The sequence below is a fragment of the Lathyrus oleraceus genome, chromosome 5 (genome assembly GCF_024323335.1).
Source record: "Lathyrus oleraceus cultivar Zhongwan6 chromosome 5, CAAS_Psat_ZW6_1.0, whole genome shotgun sequence".
Lineage (NCBI taxonomy): Eukaryota > Viridiplantae > Streptophyta > Magnoliopsida > Fabales > Fabaceae > Lathyrus > Lathyrus oleraceus.
The window spans coordinates 194,214,289-194,228,601 of NC_066583.1; the positions used below are offsets into that span (position 1 = coordinate 194,214,289).

Genomic DNA, 14,313 nt, shown 5'->3' on the forward strand with positions numbered 1-14,313 from the left:
AGGTGTTATATTGTTTAAATAACAACAAAACATTAAAATTACAAAACAATTTGCTTTAAAAAACTTAATATTTATGCAATAAAATATATAAATCACACTTAAAAAGTATCCATAAATCATGATATCATTAAAAATTAAAAAGAACGGCTTCTAGTTCAGATTTATCGAGAGAAAGACTAACAACTTCAAAAATATCAACTACATCAAATATATCTCATTCATCTCCACCAATATCCCATATTTTTATTGCTCCAACATTATAAACTTTAATATGAGAAGACAAAGATTTGTATGAACAAAAATTAAATCCTCATCCCTCTTTGATTTGAGCCTATTCCTTTTCAATTAGTGAATAAATTTAATTGTACTCCAATTTATCCCCACAGAAGATAAAGAACTTGGTTGTAAAAGAATTTTTTTATTTCTAAATAGAATAATTAACCTAATTCTTACTTAAAGCCCAAATTATACCATCCGGAAAAAATTAAAAAAAAGTTGGATATGTGGTACAAATGTGTACCAGTTGGTGTACAAAATTAAAAAAAAAATCGATACAACTTCGGTGCGTACAGTACGAGTATCGATACCCAGTATGTATCCGGTACCGGTATTTTATCTAAAACAGAGTACTTGTGTTTCATAGCTGAGTACTATAATGATGATGGGTTACTATCACCTACTTGCCAGCTATAGCCACGTGATGAACCATAATGTACTTTATATACTATTTTAAAAAAACTATTTGGTTAATTAAGTCAATTTGGTTAATTAAGTTTAATTAGGTTAATTTTATTAGGTTTTATTTATTTGGGTTATTTAATTTTATTTATTTAAAAAAATATAAAAATACAAAAACATGCCTCCTTTTATTTTAAGCAGGTTAATTTAGTTAAATTAGGTTAATTATTTAACTAAAATCATTAACTTGTACATAATTAAAATCAACTGTTTTTTTAAGAACAAAGATACATTTGATTCAACGTCTCTCTTTTGCTTAACTCATTTCTTTTCATAATCAATTTTAAACACTTGGCATAACGTCCTAACGTCAAGTCGTTCATTTTCAAAATCATTTTCAGAATAGACCTGAATAAAGAAGGTGATTGGGTTTAAACCTATTCTCTTCCTGAATATTCGAATATTGCTGTAGAGCTTACTATTTGGGTATTTGTCTTTCTAATAAAACACAATAAGATAAACGAATCTGAATTCACCTTGCAATTTTCATAACTTTTGGGATGAAAAGAATGTGTTTGGGGTATAGACCTATTCCTTTCTCGAGTATTTGGATACTGATGTAGATCTCTCTATCCAGATACTCGTCTCCATATAAAATCGATCTCAACTCATCAAACTTGATTTTTTCCCGTGTGCGATTTGAAAACTTTTTTTTATAAAAGAGTATGCTTTCTCCATTTCGACGCAAAACAAACAAAGACTTCAGCCTCCAAAAACGAGCATCAAGTAAAGATTTAACCGCTCAAATGCGATTTAAGCATCACTTCTTAGAAGCAACAAATAAACAGTTCTTTTCTACATAACTATGTAACATTGAGTTCTCTATCACACCAGGAGATACGTAGGAGCAGGATTTTGAAATCTTGTCAGGCACAATAACAAAAAACTTAGGATTAGTCCCTTTCTTTTCTTTTTTTCTCGCTTCTTGTATAATAAATAGAATATAAAAAATGATATCACACGAACACTCATTCGTATAACTAACTAAATGGATCTCGTTGAGTACAACGGATGTGGGGATACTAATACCTTCCCCTTGTATAACCGACTCTCGAACCCGATCTGGTTGCAACGACCATTTCCCTTATCTTTAGAGGGTTTTATTTGATATTTTCTCGTTCCTTTAGAACAAATAAAGGTCGGCGGATACTTTGTTGTTATTCCAAGTGTGCGACACACTCGGGTGTTTTTTCGCATTGCGACAAGTGTGTTCTCTCATCTTGGGCCATCTAACCCCAAACACATAACATAAAATAATTCACTAACACACTGTAAATTTAATTAAAATAGCATAATTAATTAAATATGAAAAACGGGGTATTACAACTCTCCCACACTTACAGGATTTTTGTCCTAAAAAATTACCTGAAAAAAATAACTTCAAATAAGACTCTATCATCCGGCTCTCTCGCTCCTAATTCATGCTCCCTCCACCAGGTCCTCCCCACACCACCTTCACCAAGACGATCCATTTACCTCTCAAGTGTTTCACTTCACAATCCTCAATCCGCAAGGGAGATGCCTCAAAAAATCAATTTCTCTCTCATTTGCATATCATCCAATTGGATTACATGAGACGAATCTGGAAGATACTTCCGAAGTTGAGACACATGAAACACACTGTGAAGGTTCGAAAGAGATGATGGTAAATCAACTATGTAGGCCACATCTCCTATTCACTTAAAAATATGGTAAGGACCAGTGAAACACATTGTTAGCTTCTTAGACTTCAAATCTCGACCAACACCAATCACCAAAGTGACTCTCAAAAACACATGATCTCCCTCTTGGAATTCAAGTGTTTTCCTCATCTTATCATGATAACTCTTCTCTCTAATCTGTGAAGCTTTCATCTTCTCATGAATCATCTTGATCTTCTCAATCACTTGTGGTAGGAAATTAAAACAAATTAATAGACCAATACGCAGCGGAACCTTGAGGATCAACAACAAATATCAGACGGAAAATCGAACAAATAAAGGCACAAAAGAACACCGAAGTTTTTAACATGGAAACTCCCTCAAGATGAGAGTAAAAACAATGAGTTGTCCAAACCATTGAAATAACTCTATTATAATCAATTAAAGGTACAAGATAGTCTTAAAGTGATTCACGAACTAGTGCTAACAACCATAAATCACAAAGCAAACTAGCTTACAAATAAGAATAAAAAAACTAACAAAAATTCCAAATCTAAAGCTTCTGTGCGAAGCAGATAACTCTCACCTCAGACATTGTTTTGAAATTCTGAACGGAGAAACATTAGCTACATGTGTTACGAATGTGCCTCAAATTTGAGCTCGATCCGACAGTTAACAAATCGGGGATCGTTGATTTAGTGAAACTGGTTGCAGAAAAACGGGATTAAGTTTCTATCCTTTTTTATCTCTTTTGAATCCTTATTTTCTCTTTATCTCCCTAAGGCCTAAATTGATCTTTTCCACTTAAATAAGTGAGACAAATGGGCTAATCATATTTGGGCTTTTCTCCACATTGGAAGGAAGCTCAAAACTAACAACTCTCCCTCTCACAACTATGTGGAGGAAATCGCCAAACTGGCGATGTCACAACAAGTTTCAAATTGTCCTCGTGATAATGATTTAGTCATCATATCAGAACCATTATCGTCGTATGAACTTTAGCTAACTCTAACAAGCTAACATCCAAAATATCATGTATCCAATGATATCTCACATCAATGTGTTTGGACCTATTATGAAAAGTCGGATTCTTACCAAGATGAATAGTGTTTTAACTATCAACAAATAGCACATATTTGTATTGAACAAAACCAAGCCCCTACAAAAATTTCCTCAGCCATAGTAACTCTTTGCATGCTTCAGTAATTGCAATAAACTCAACCTCTGTAGTAGATAGTGCTACACACTTTGCCAATCTGGACTGCCAAGCCACAACTCCCCTTGCAAATTTAATCATGTAGCCTGAAGTGGAATTTCTAGAATCAATGTCTCTAGCCATATCCGAGTTAGAGTACACTAGAGTAGGCTTATCTCTTCCAAAAAAAAGCCTTGCAGAAGTAGTATCGTGAAGATACCTTAAAACCCATTTTACAGCATTCTAATGCTTTCTACCTGGATTTGACAAAAATCTACTGACTGTACCAATAGCATGTGATATATCTGGTCTTGTACAAACCATTGTATACATCAAACTACCCACATCAAACGAATAAGAAACATGTTCATATCAAACTCTTCATCTTCACTTGAATGATTTTGATTAGAACTCAACTTGAAACGAGTAGCGAAAGTAGGGGCTTATCGCCTTAGATCTTCCCATTTTGAATCTTTGCATCACTATTTCGATATAATATTCTTGTGACATCCAAAGTTTCTTCTCTTTTCTGTCACGCATGATTCTAATGTCAAGAATATGTTTAGTTTCTCCCATATCTTTCATGGCAAATGACTCTCCCTATTGATTTTTTAACCTGTTAATGTTAGAAATACTTTTCCCTAAAGTAAGCATATCATCAACATATAAAAACAGGATAATGAAGCCATCTATTTTATAACAAAGACGTAATGATCTGAAGTAGTCTTCTGGTATCATTTGTTGGTGTAAGCCCTAAAGGCCAATACTTTTGATACTTGTATCGAATTATTTATTAATAATAAAATGCTTTTTCTTTATTATGTTTGTTTAATAAAGTCCCTAGAATATCTAGTTCGTTTAATGTATCAAGTGTGACTTAATCATGAGATCACATTAAACATAAGGACACTATTATTAAAGTATCTGTAGTCGAGCTTTCTTGTGAAGTGGGATAACATTAAAGCATTAAGACTATTATGTATATAGACTGATGATCACATCTCATGGATCATGGATAAGGAGTTATCAAGTCTTAAACATAGGTATGAATACTAAGAGTAATATTTATACTGGATTGACCCGCTATGAGAATACTATATAGAATGTTATGCAAAGTGCCATAAGTTATTCTCATGGTGATAATGGTGTATACCACCCTTTGACCTAAAACCACTATGGACCCTAGATGTAGAGTTGAGTTCCTTATTGCTGATCAAACATTGTCCGTAACTGGATGACCATAAAGACAGTTGATGGGTACTCCACGAAGCATGCTGAGGGACATGAGTGACCTAGATAGAATTTGCCCATCCTGCGTAACAGGATAAATGTCTATGGGTCTAATATTGAATTGGACAAGGATGACACGGTCTATGCCTTGTGCTTAATATAGACATAAGAGCAAAAGGGTAATTTTACACATAAGTATTATCACAAAAAGGATTTGTCAGATCACATGACATTTTCGTGTCTTGGGTAGCAGTGATTTGTTGCTAGATACCAATCACTGTTTATTATGTTAAATACGTGATTTAATATAATTTTCAATGCCGCGAAAACCTACAGGGTCACACACAAAAGGAAGGATTGATGAGAGATAGAGTAACTAAGGAACACCGTAAGGTACGGTGCACTTAAGTGAATTGTAGAACATCGTAAGGTACGATGCACTTAAGTAGAATGCGAAATATGGTAAGGTACCACACGCTTAAGTGATTTTGGCATATTATAAGATATGGGCCACATACACTTAAGTGGGCTTTTTAGCTTGTATCCACACAAGTGGTTCTATAAATAGAACCCTTGTGCAGAAGCATTTGTGCAGTTGCAATTTCGTTTCTCTCTCTCACTCAAAGCCTTCATTCGTAGCAGCTAGCATTGAGCTTGAAGGAATCTGTTCATGTGGACTGAGTAGAGGCGTTGTCATCGCTCAATGTTCGTGATCGCTCCGTAGATCTGCATCAAAGGTTACAATCGCCACAAGAGGTAACGATTCTATCACTGATCATGCCCATTCGTAAGAATCACTAAAGGAGAAATTTTAAATTCCGCTGCGTTTTGGATCGCTCTTCTCCTTCATCATTGATCATACATAACAGACTCAAAATTCGTGTACCCATATAAACTTTTTCTCAATCTACACACTTGATCTTCTTTACCTTTAACTTGAAAACCATCGGGTTGTTTCATGTAGATCTCTTCCTTCAAATCACCATGAAGGAAATCCGTGTAAACTCTTTCTCAATCTACACACTTGATCTTCTTTACCTTTAACTTGAAAATCATCAGGTTGTTTCATGTAGATATCTTCCTCCAAATCACCATGAAGGAAAGTCATTTTCACATCCATTTACTCAACCTCTAAATCAAGAGTAGCATCCAAAATCGACGCGGTTCTAATTGGTGATATCTTTATAATAGGTGAGAAAATACCATTAAAATCAACATCCTTTCTTCGATGGAAACCTTTCACCATAATCTGGCTTTATATCTTGGAGACTTAGAGTTGCTCTCATGTTTAACTCTATAAATCCATATGTTTTTCAAAGTCCTTTTGCCTTTAGGCAACTTCACTAAATCATAAGTGTGATTATCATGTAATAAATTCATCTCATCATGCATTACATCCATCCACTTTAGATTTTCATCACTTTCTATGGCCTCTTGAAAACACTCGGGTTCACCCTTATCAGTCAAGCTCACATACTCATCATAATTATACCTTGTAGAAGGTTGTCTCTTCCTGTTAGACCTCCTAAATTGAACTTGAAATAATTCTAGAGCTTCACCAAGATTCTCATCATGTGACATATCGATCTCCCCTTCATCATGATTAGTTGGAATATTTACCTCATCTCCAAGTTGTTGATCATCAACATAATCATATGGCTTACCATTATGATCATCACCACCAATAGCATCAAGATAATGTTTAGGTAACCAAATTGGATCCACATTAGACAAACTGATATCTTTCTTGGGTGTAGCCTTCTCTACCTTATTAATGTCTTCAATAGTTTTGTCTTCCATAAACACCATATTGCAGCTTCGAATAAGCTTCTTCCCTACAAGATCGTACAACATGTAACCAAACTCATCTTGTCCATAGCCGATGAAGATACATTATTTTGACTTTGCATTCAACCGGGATGTTTCATCCTTTGTAATATGCACAAAAGCCTTACAACTAAAGACTCTCAAATGATCATACTTGACATTCTTTCCAAACCAAATATTGTATGGAACTTCACTATTCAAAGCAACAGTAGGATTGAGATTAAGAACATGCACTGTCGTGTAAAGTGTCTTGCCCCAATAATGATTAGAAAATTTAACTTTATAGAGCATACACCTTACTCTCTCAATTATTTTTTGATTCATCCTTTCTGCTAAACCATTCAATTGAGTTTTAGGAGGAGTATTTTCATGTGCAATACCATGTTGCTTACAATAGGAATCTAATGGTCCATAATACTCTCCAACATTGTCTGAACGAACATATTTCAGCTTTTCGCTTGTCTGTCTCTCAACCAAAGCATGAAATTCTTTGAACTTTTCCAACACTTGGATTTTTGTCTTCAAGGTATAAGCCCATAGTTTCCTGGAGAAGTCATCAATAAAGGTAACAAAATAAAGTGCATTGCTAAAAGATTTTACCTTTAATTGACCATAAAATCAGAATGTACCAATTGAAGCAACTTTTACTTCCTTGAGGGAGGATGTCTTTTGAAAAATACCCTAGACTATTTACCAGCCATGAAATGAAACACTTCTCCAAATCTACATTCATTAATCCAGGAAGAACATCCTTTTTGGCCAAAACAATCAGCCCATTTTTCAGTAATATGACTAAGTCTTCGGTGCCACAAAGATGCTTCCATGTAGATAGCATTCAAACTGTCCCTAGCAACCAAAGCTTTTGTCCAATACAGTTTAGAAAGTTTTTCCCCTCTAGCCACAACCAAGTTACTTTTATTGAGTTTCCAATTTCCAGAATCAAAGTGATTATCATAACCACAATCATCTTGAGCATGTTTGACACCTCTAAGCAACAATTACATTCCCATGTTGGTTTGCATGCAAACATCCCCAACACCAATTACCTTAGATACACCATCATTACCCATCTTCAACACTCCAAAATCACCAGAAGTATAAGATGTGAAGAAAACCTTCCTTGGTGTAACATGCAATATAGTAACGCAATCAACTATCCACATGCTCTTGTCTGATACAAGATTAACAAACTCGTGATCACGGAGAATAACAAGATCATCATTAGTAGCAATAGTAAGACGATCATTATCATGATCTGCATGGTCTCTTTGTTTAAACTTACCTTTATTGCCTTTGTTATCTCTTTTCCACTAATAGCAATATTTTTGTACATGTCATGTTTTGTGACAATAATGACACTCTAAATTCTTGTATCGCGACTTGGACTTGCTTTTGTTATTCTCTCTACCACCCTTTGGTTCCTTTTTATGAATTTTCCCCCTATTTTCAATGTAAAGTACCTCGGGTTGAGATGAAGAACCATGTGTCGTCCTTCTCATATCCTCATTAAGAATACCACTCTTAGCCGTTTCCAAAGGAACAACACCTCTATGAGCAGAACTTGTGATAGAAACCTGAAACGTCTCCTAAGACTCTGGTAAAGATAGCAATATAAATAGCCCCAAAATTTCATCATCAAATTTGATACTCATTCCTGACATATGATCAAGGATCCCTTGAAATTCACTCAAGTGATCTAAAATAGAAGTCTCCTCCTTATACTTCAAACCTATGAAACTATTCAACAAGAATAATTTATTATTCCTTGATTTAGAGGCATACAATGACTATATTTTCTCCCACAAAGTTTTTTCATGTGTCTTATTACCAATATGATTATAAATATTATCTTCTACATATTATCGAATAAAACCACAAACTTGTTGATGTTCAAACTCCCATTTTTCATCGGACACATAATCCAAGTTTTGCAGAACTAAAAACCGGTAAATGCAATTTCTTCATAAATAGTAAGCCTTTCATCTTGTCCTTCCATAAATGGTAATTAGAACCATTCAACAATACCACCTTCATCTTTGTATTTGAATCCATTATTCAAACAAGTAAAATAGCCCTTAACCAAGAGCTCTGATGCTACTCTGATGAGAAATTAAGACACAATAACAGAACAATACACAACGGATATAAAATTCCCTATACTTGTAGGAACCTTGACGATCAAAAACAAATATAAGATGGAAAATCGAACAAATAAAGGCACAAAAGAACACCGATATTTTTAACGTAGAAAACCGCTTAATATGAGAGTAAAAACCACGAGTCGTCCAGACCAAAGAAATAACTCCATTATAATCAATTAAAGGTACAATAGAGTCGTAAATTAATTCACAAACTAGTGCTAACAACCGCAAATCACAAAGCAAACTTGCTAACAAATAAGAATAAAAAAGCTGAAACTTTTCTCAAATATACAACTTCCGTGCGAAGCAGATAACTCTCACCTTAGACGTTGTTTTGAAATTCTACACAGTCAAACGTTAGATACATGTGTTATGAACCTGCCCTCCAAATTTGAGTTTCATCCTACACTTAACGAACCGGGGATCGTCGATTTAGTGAGACTAGTTGCAGAAAAACGGGATTGAGTTTCTCTCCTCTTTTTTCTCTTTTGAATCCTAGTTTTCTCTCTGTCTCCCAACCCTAAATTGATCTTCTCCACTTAAATAAGTGAGATAAATGGGCTAATCATATTTGGATTTTTCTCCACATAGGAAGGGAGCCCAAACCCAACAGTCTGCTTGATGATTTTTTACCCAAGCACAACAGTTTCTCTAGACTTTTACCAACGCAAAGGTGTCATACACCCACTATCATACAAAGCCTCAAACAGTGTCATTCCAATACTTAAATGAAAACTGTTGTTGTAAGTAAACTCAATCAATGACAAGTAACTATCCCAGTTACCTCCTTGCTCCAACACCCAAGCTCGTAACATATTCTCCAAAACTCAATCAATGACAAGTAACTATCCCAGTTACCTCCTTGCTCCAACACGCAAGCTCGTAACATATTCTCCAAAACTCAATCAATGACAAGCAATTATCCCAATCCTCTCTGTCTGACCGCCTGTCTGTAGATGATAGGTAGAACTCAACCACAACTTAGTTTCCAAGACTTCCTGCAAATTCTCCCTGAACCTCGAATTTCTATCTGAAATAATACTCGAATGAATACCAGGCAAACTGACAATCCTCTCGATATACACCTTAACTAACTTCTATAGTGGATAACTGATCATTATTGAAATGAAATGAGCCGATTTAGTCAGCATATCCACTCTAAACCAAATTGTATCACTTCCTTTAGAAGTCTTCGACAGATTTGTCAAAAAAATCTATAGAAATGATATCTCAATTCCACTCAGGGATACCTAACGATTGCATCAATCCCTGTGACTTCTGATTAATAAAAAATAAATAAAATTAATTTTAACACAATTTTGATGCAATTTTCAAAAAACAAATCATAAACCAGAATATATCTAATTAATAAAAAATAAATAAAATTAGTTTTAATATGAATATTCTTAATTATTTTTATTTATTAAAGTTTTTTTAATTTATAAAAATTTATTATTATTATTATTATTAAATAAAAATTAATTATAAATGAAGTGGAATTTCACTAATGCCACTTAAGTTATGTCATATCACCAATTTAATTCTCATATCATAAGAATGACACTAAAATAAAGTGAGGGATTAAAATCCTTATAAAAATAAAATAGAGGGATCAATAACATTGAATTTTAAAATGGAGGATAAAAAAAACTTGAAAATATGGGATTACCACAAAAATTATGAACTAAATATTGCTAGGGAAATTACCACAAAATTTTTGTAAAGGTAAAAAATTATTCATGGTTACAAACAAGGTATAGCATTGACAAAATTAACCAATATATCAACTAATATATTGATGAGTAGACGAAAACTCCTTGATCAAGTGTTATGGTTTGGTATAAGTTGATCTTCTAGGGTATTGAAATGGTAACTTTCTCCCTCAAGAAACCGCACAACCTGAACCAACAAGTTATTAATTAATCAATACAAATTTCACTTCATGTAGAATTAAGGCCAAAGTAATGAAATGAAGATGATTAGTTACCTCTCTCATTGATGGACGCATCTCAGGCTTTCTTTGCATGCAGAAATTGGCTGCTTTAGCCATAAGGTATAGTTCATATGTGTCATATGATTGTCCCAAACGAGGATCGATTAGTTCTTGTAAAGCTAATTTCGCAATCATTGGTTCGGCCTAAATGTATAATAAACGATCAAATATCTGTTGAAATTAATTGTTACACACTCGAAGTGTAATATTAAATTCATATTTATATATTACCCATTGTCGAAGAGATTGTTGTTGTTGATCTGGATTATTGAAATTCCCCACTTGACGTCCTGATATCAATTGTAACAAAGTAACACCATAAGAATATACGTCTGTCCCTTCAGAAACTATACCGTCTTCAGCATACTCAGGAGCAAGGTATCTACGTAAACAATAACAACATTAAAACTTGTTTGTTTTTGCTATTCTTTAAGGATGTATAATCAGGCCAGTAGTTTGAACTGATAAATTCTCACCCTAATGTGCCCATTATCTTTGTTTGAAGAGGATCACCATCTGTAATCCATTTCGCAAGGCCAAAATCACCTAGCTGCACCATGCATAATGCACTTATATATAAAACATCACTTCATTTTCCATGAACCTATATGAACTTTCTTACCATGGGAACAAAATCATGAGTGAGAAGTATATTGCTTGGTCGCATGTCCCTGTGTATAATAGGACCACCTCTGCATTCTTCGTGCAAAAAACGCAACCCCTTTGCAGTCCAAGTGCAATACCATATCTTTGAGGCCAATCAAGAACCGCGTCATTGTTTTCTAAAAATAAAAAAAAAATTAAAATTTATAGTGATTGATTGAAGATATAGTTCTTTGGCTTGGAGCACAAGATACTTACCGAATAAATGCCAATGAAGAGATTTATTACAAATATATTCATATATAAGAATATTTTTATTTTCTTTGCAGCAGTAACCCAACAGCATCACTATATTCTTGTGTCTAGCAAAACTCAAGACGTAAACCTCTGAATGAAATTCAGAAAAACCTTGTGTGCTTTCATCTTTCCTTACTTTTGCAGCAATCTGTTGTCCGTCTTTAAGCACACCCTTATATACATGGCCATATCCACCTTCACCTATTAAGTTATCCTTTGAAAAATCATTTGTTGCAAGCTGTATTTCAGAATAGCTAAACCTATTTGACTCTTTGATAGATAACTCTGTCCTTATTCCACAGCCAGTGCATAGGATTGGTGCATCTGAAGATTTTGGTAGAAAGCTACATTGGTTTTGCTTTTGACCAATCTGAGATGTTATGAGATGTCTATATTCTCCTTTGATGGTTGTACCTGGATGACAATTAGAATTTAGAACTAACATTGCAAAAGAATGATTGTGAAGATATAGTGCACATAAAATGCAGGACCGTCTTAAGTATTCGGAGGCCCTGTGTAGATTTACCATCTTAACTGAAGAAAAACAAATAAGGGCCCTATTTTGTTATGGTTTAACTATAAATATTTTATGAGGTCCTTTTTAGTCATGGTTAACTATAAAACATTTTGGGCTTTGTACGGTAGCGTGTCTTACACACCCTCAGTAACGGCCCTGATAAAATGCTCTATGAAGGTTAAAAAATTTAGTGAGGGATCCTAACCTGATCTTTCATGTTTTGATGAAGATCCAGAATGTAATGAACTGTTGGCATATGAATGCATTGAATAGCTCTTAATAGTACCAGAGCTATCAGAAGAAGCTAAGGAATGTGGATAACTTTTGCAAGAGATAATCGACTGCTCAATTTCTTGCATGCTATGGCAATCTGATAATGACACAAACTTGGACAAAGAAAAGACAGGCTTTGTTGCTGTGATATTTGTGTCATGTGCATTGTGAGATCTCCATATATCCACAGACAAGTCATCTTTAACCAATGCTACCTTACATGGTATCTTGTTAAGATGGAATCTCATGTCGCGCCGAAGGTGTCTGTTCAAATTGGAAGTCATTTGGCAAAAATAACAATGAAACTGAGAAAAAATGAAATCATGATTTACTATCATACCTATCAAGTACAATCCAAGATGCATTATAATTCTTAATCTCTTGAAAAATAACCTGTCTAATTGGAAAACCTGCGGTGACTTGAATATCGATGGTAACCTAGACATTATAAACATGTTATGGAGTTATTATAAAGGCTTTTCATCTGCATAACTCAGAATGCAATTGGTATTTGGTAAAAAGGTTTTTTAGAACCTAACATATACATACCCCTTGGACTTCAAAATCATCTAGAGTTGATAAAAGCTCATTTGCATAAACATGCACTTTTTTTCTGACTTCTTCCTCCATTGCTCGAAAGTTTGTGCCAGCAAAAGACTCGGGAGATGCTAATGTCTGGTATCCCACTGTTAATTCAAAAAGCAAGGAACGGAAAAGATACATGTAATGAGAATGATCTTGTATATATCATGTTGAAGTAAAAATACAAGATGGGATGGTATTATATAACACTTACTGGGATGAGACACCTTATGCAAGATGCAGAGCACAAGCAACCTGTCACCAGAAGAGAGCATGATATCCCTGGCACGAACATGATCGATAACAATCTTGATCTCGTGCTCATTGCGGTCCCTTGTGGCATCACAAGCAACAATGATGCAAGAAGAAGAAGGACTGCCCATATATCTTCCAATCAATGTATCTATGCACCACTATGATGAAGTTCAAAGTTAAAGGTCGAACGGTTTACACGAAACCGAATGATGCAGGAAAGTAGATAATGTGCTTATGATAAGTGACAGTGGCAATGATCAATGAAAAGATGGACCAATGATTCAATGACAGAAGTTTCATCTTCCCTGTGACAACACTGATCATGTTTCTCAGTGTGACAACATCAAGAAAATATGCTTAGAATATTCTTGGCACAAAAATTGTGTGAGATATATATGCCGCCTAGAAAATGCTATCAAGGGAAGAGTACGAGTAACTTGAAGACAGGTTTTGGTCACTGCTTGATCGCACATGCTTTTCAATATACTAGATTCTATTCTATATTTTACTGTTAAACTATTCAATCTGTCTTTTTCAGCTTTAAACAATTCAATATTCCCTTCCCCGTCTTGCCGTAAGCAAAGTCACCTTTAGTTCCAGAAAAACAACAAGTGTATACAAGTTTTCAGAAAATGATACTCTCTCCAGTTCTATGAAAAAATAGATCCGGTTAATTCGGAGTTCGACTAAAATTTGTTTCAGTCACAGTTCAAACTTGAATAGTTTTCAACTAGACAGTAGTAATGAGCAATAACTTATGAAGCACGGATATCTCTAGTAATAGACGTGATGCGGTGTCCGACACTTATATAACACTAGTATGACAAGTTTTAAAAAAATCAAACAAGTATCAGAAAAGTCAGACAAGTGTCATTAAAAAATTGTTTTTTTTTCTTTGCTTCAAACTTGTATTAAAAAAATCACATAATGCCATCCATCTTATCAGCTTCGGAAACCTTATCTTTGATAATGGTGATGGTCCCATAACCAAATTGATCTAATCATCCCATAACAGCATGTGC

At 34.4% G+C, this 14,313-nt stretch overlaps 1 pseudogene; it reads right to left on the bottom strand.

Annotated features, from left to right (window-relative positions):
- Positions 1-10,470: 10,470 nt before the first annotated feature.
- LOC127082723 (proline-rich receptor-like protein kinase PERK14) lies at positions 10,471-14,005 on the bottom strand (annotated as a pseudogene).
- Between the last annotated feature and the right edge of the window lie 308 nt (positions 14,006-14,313).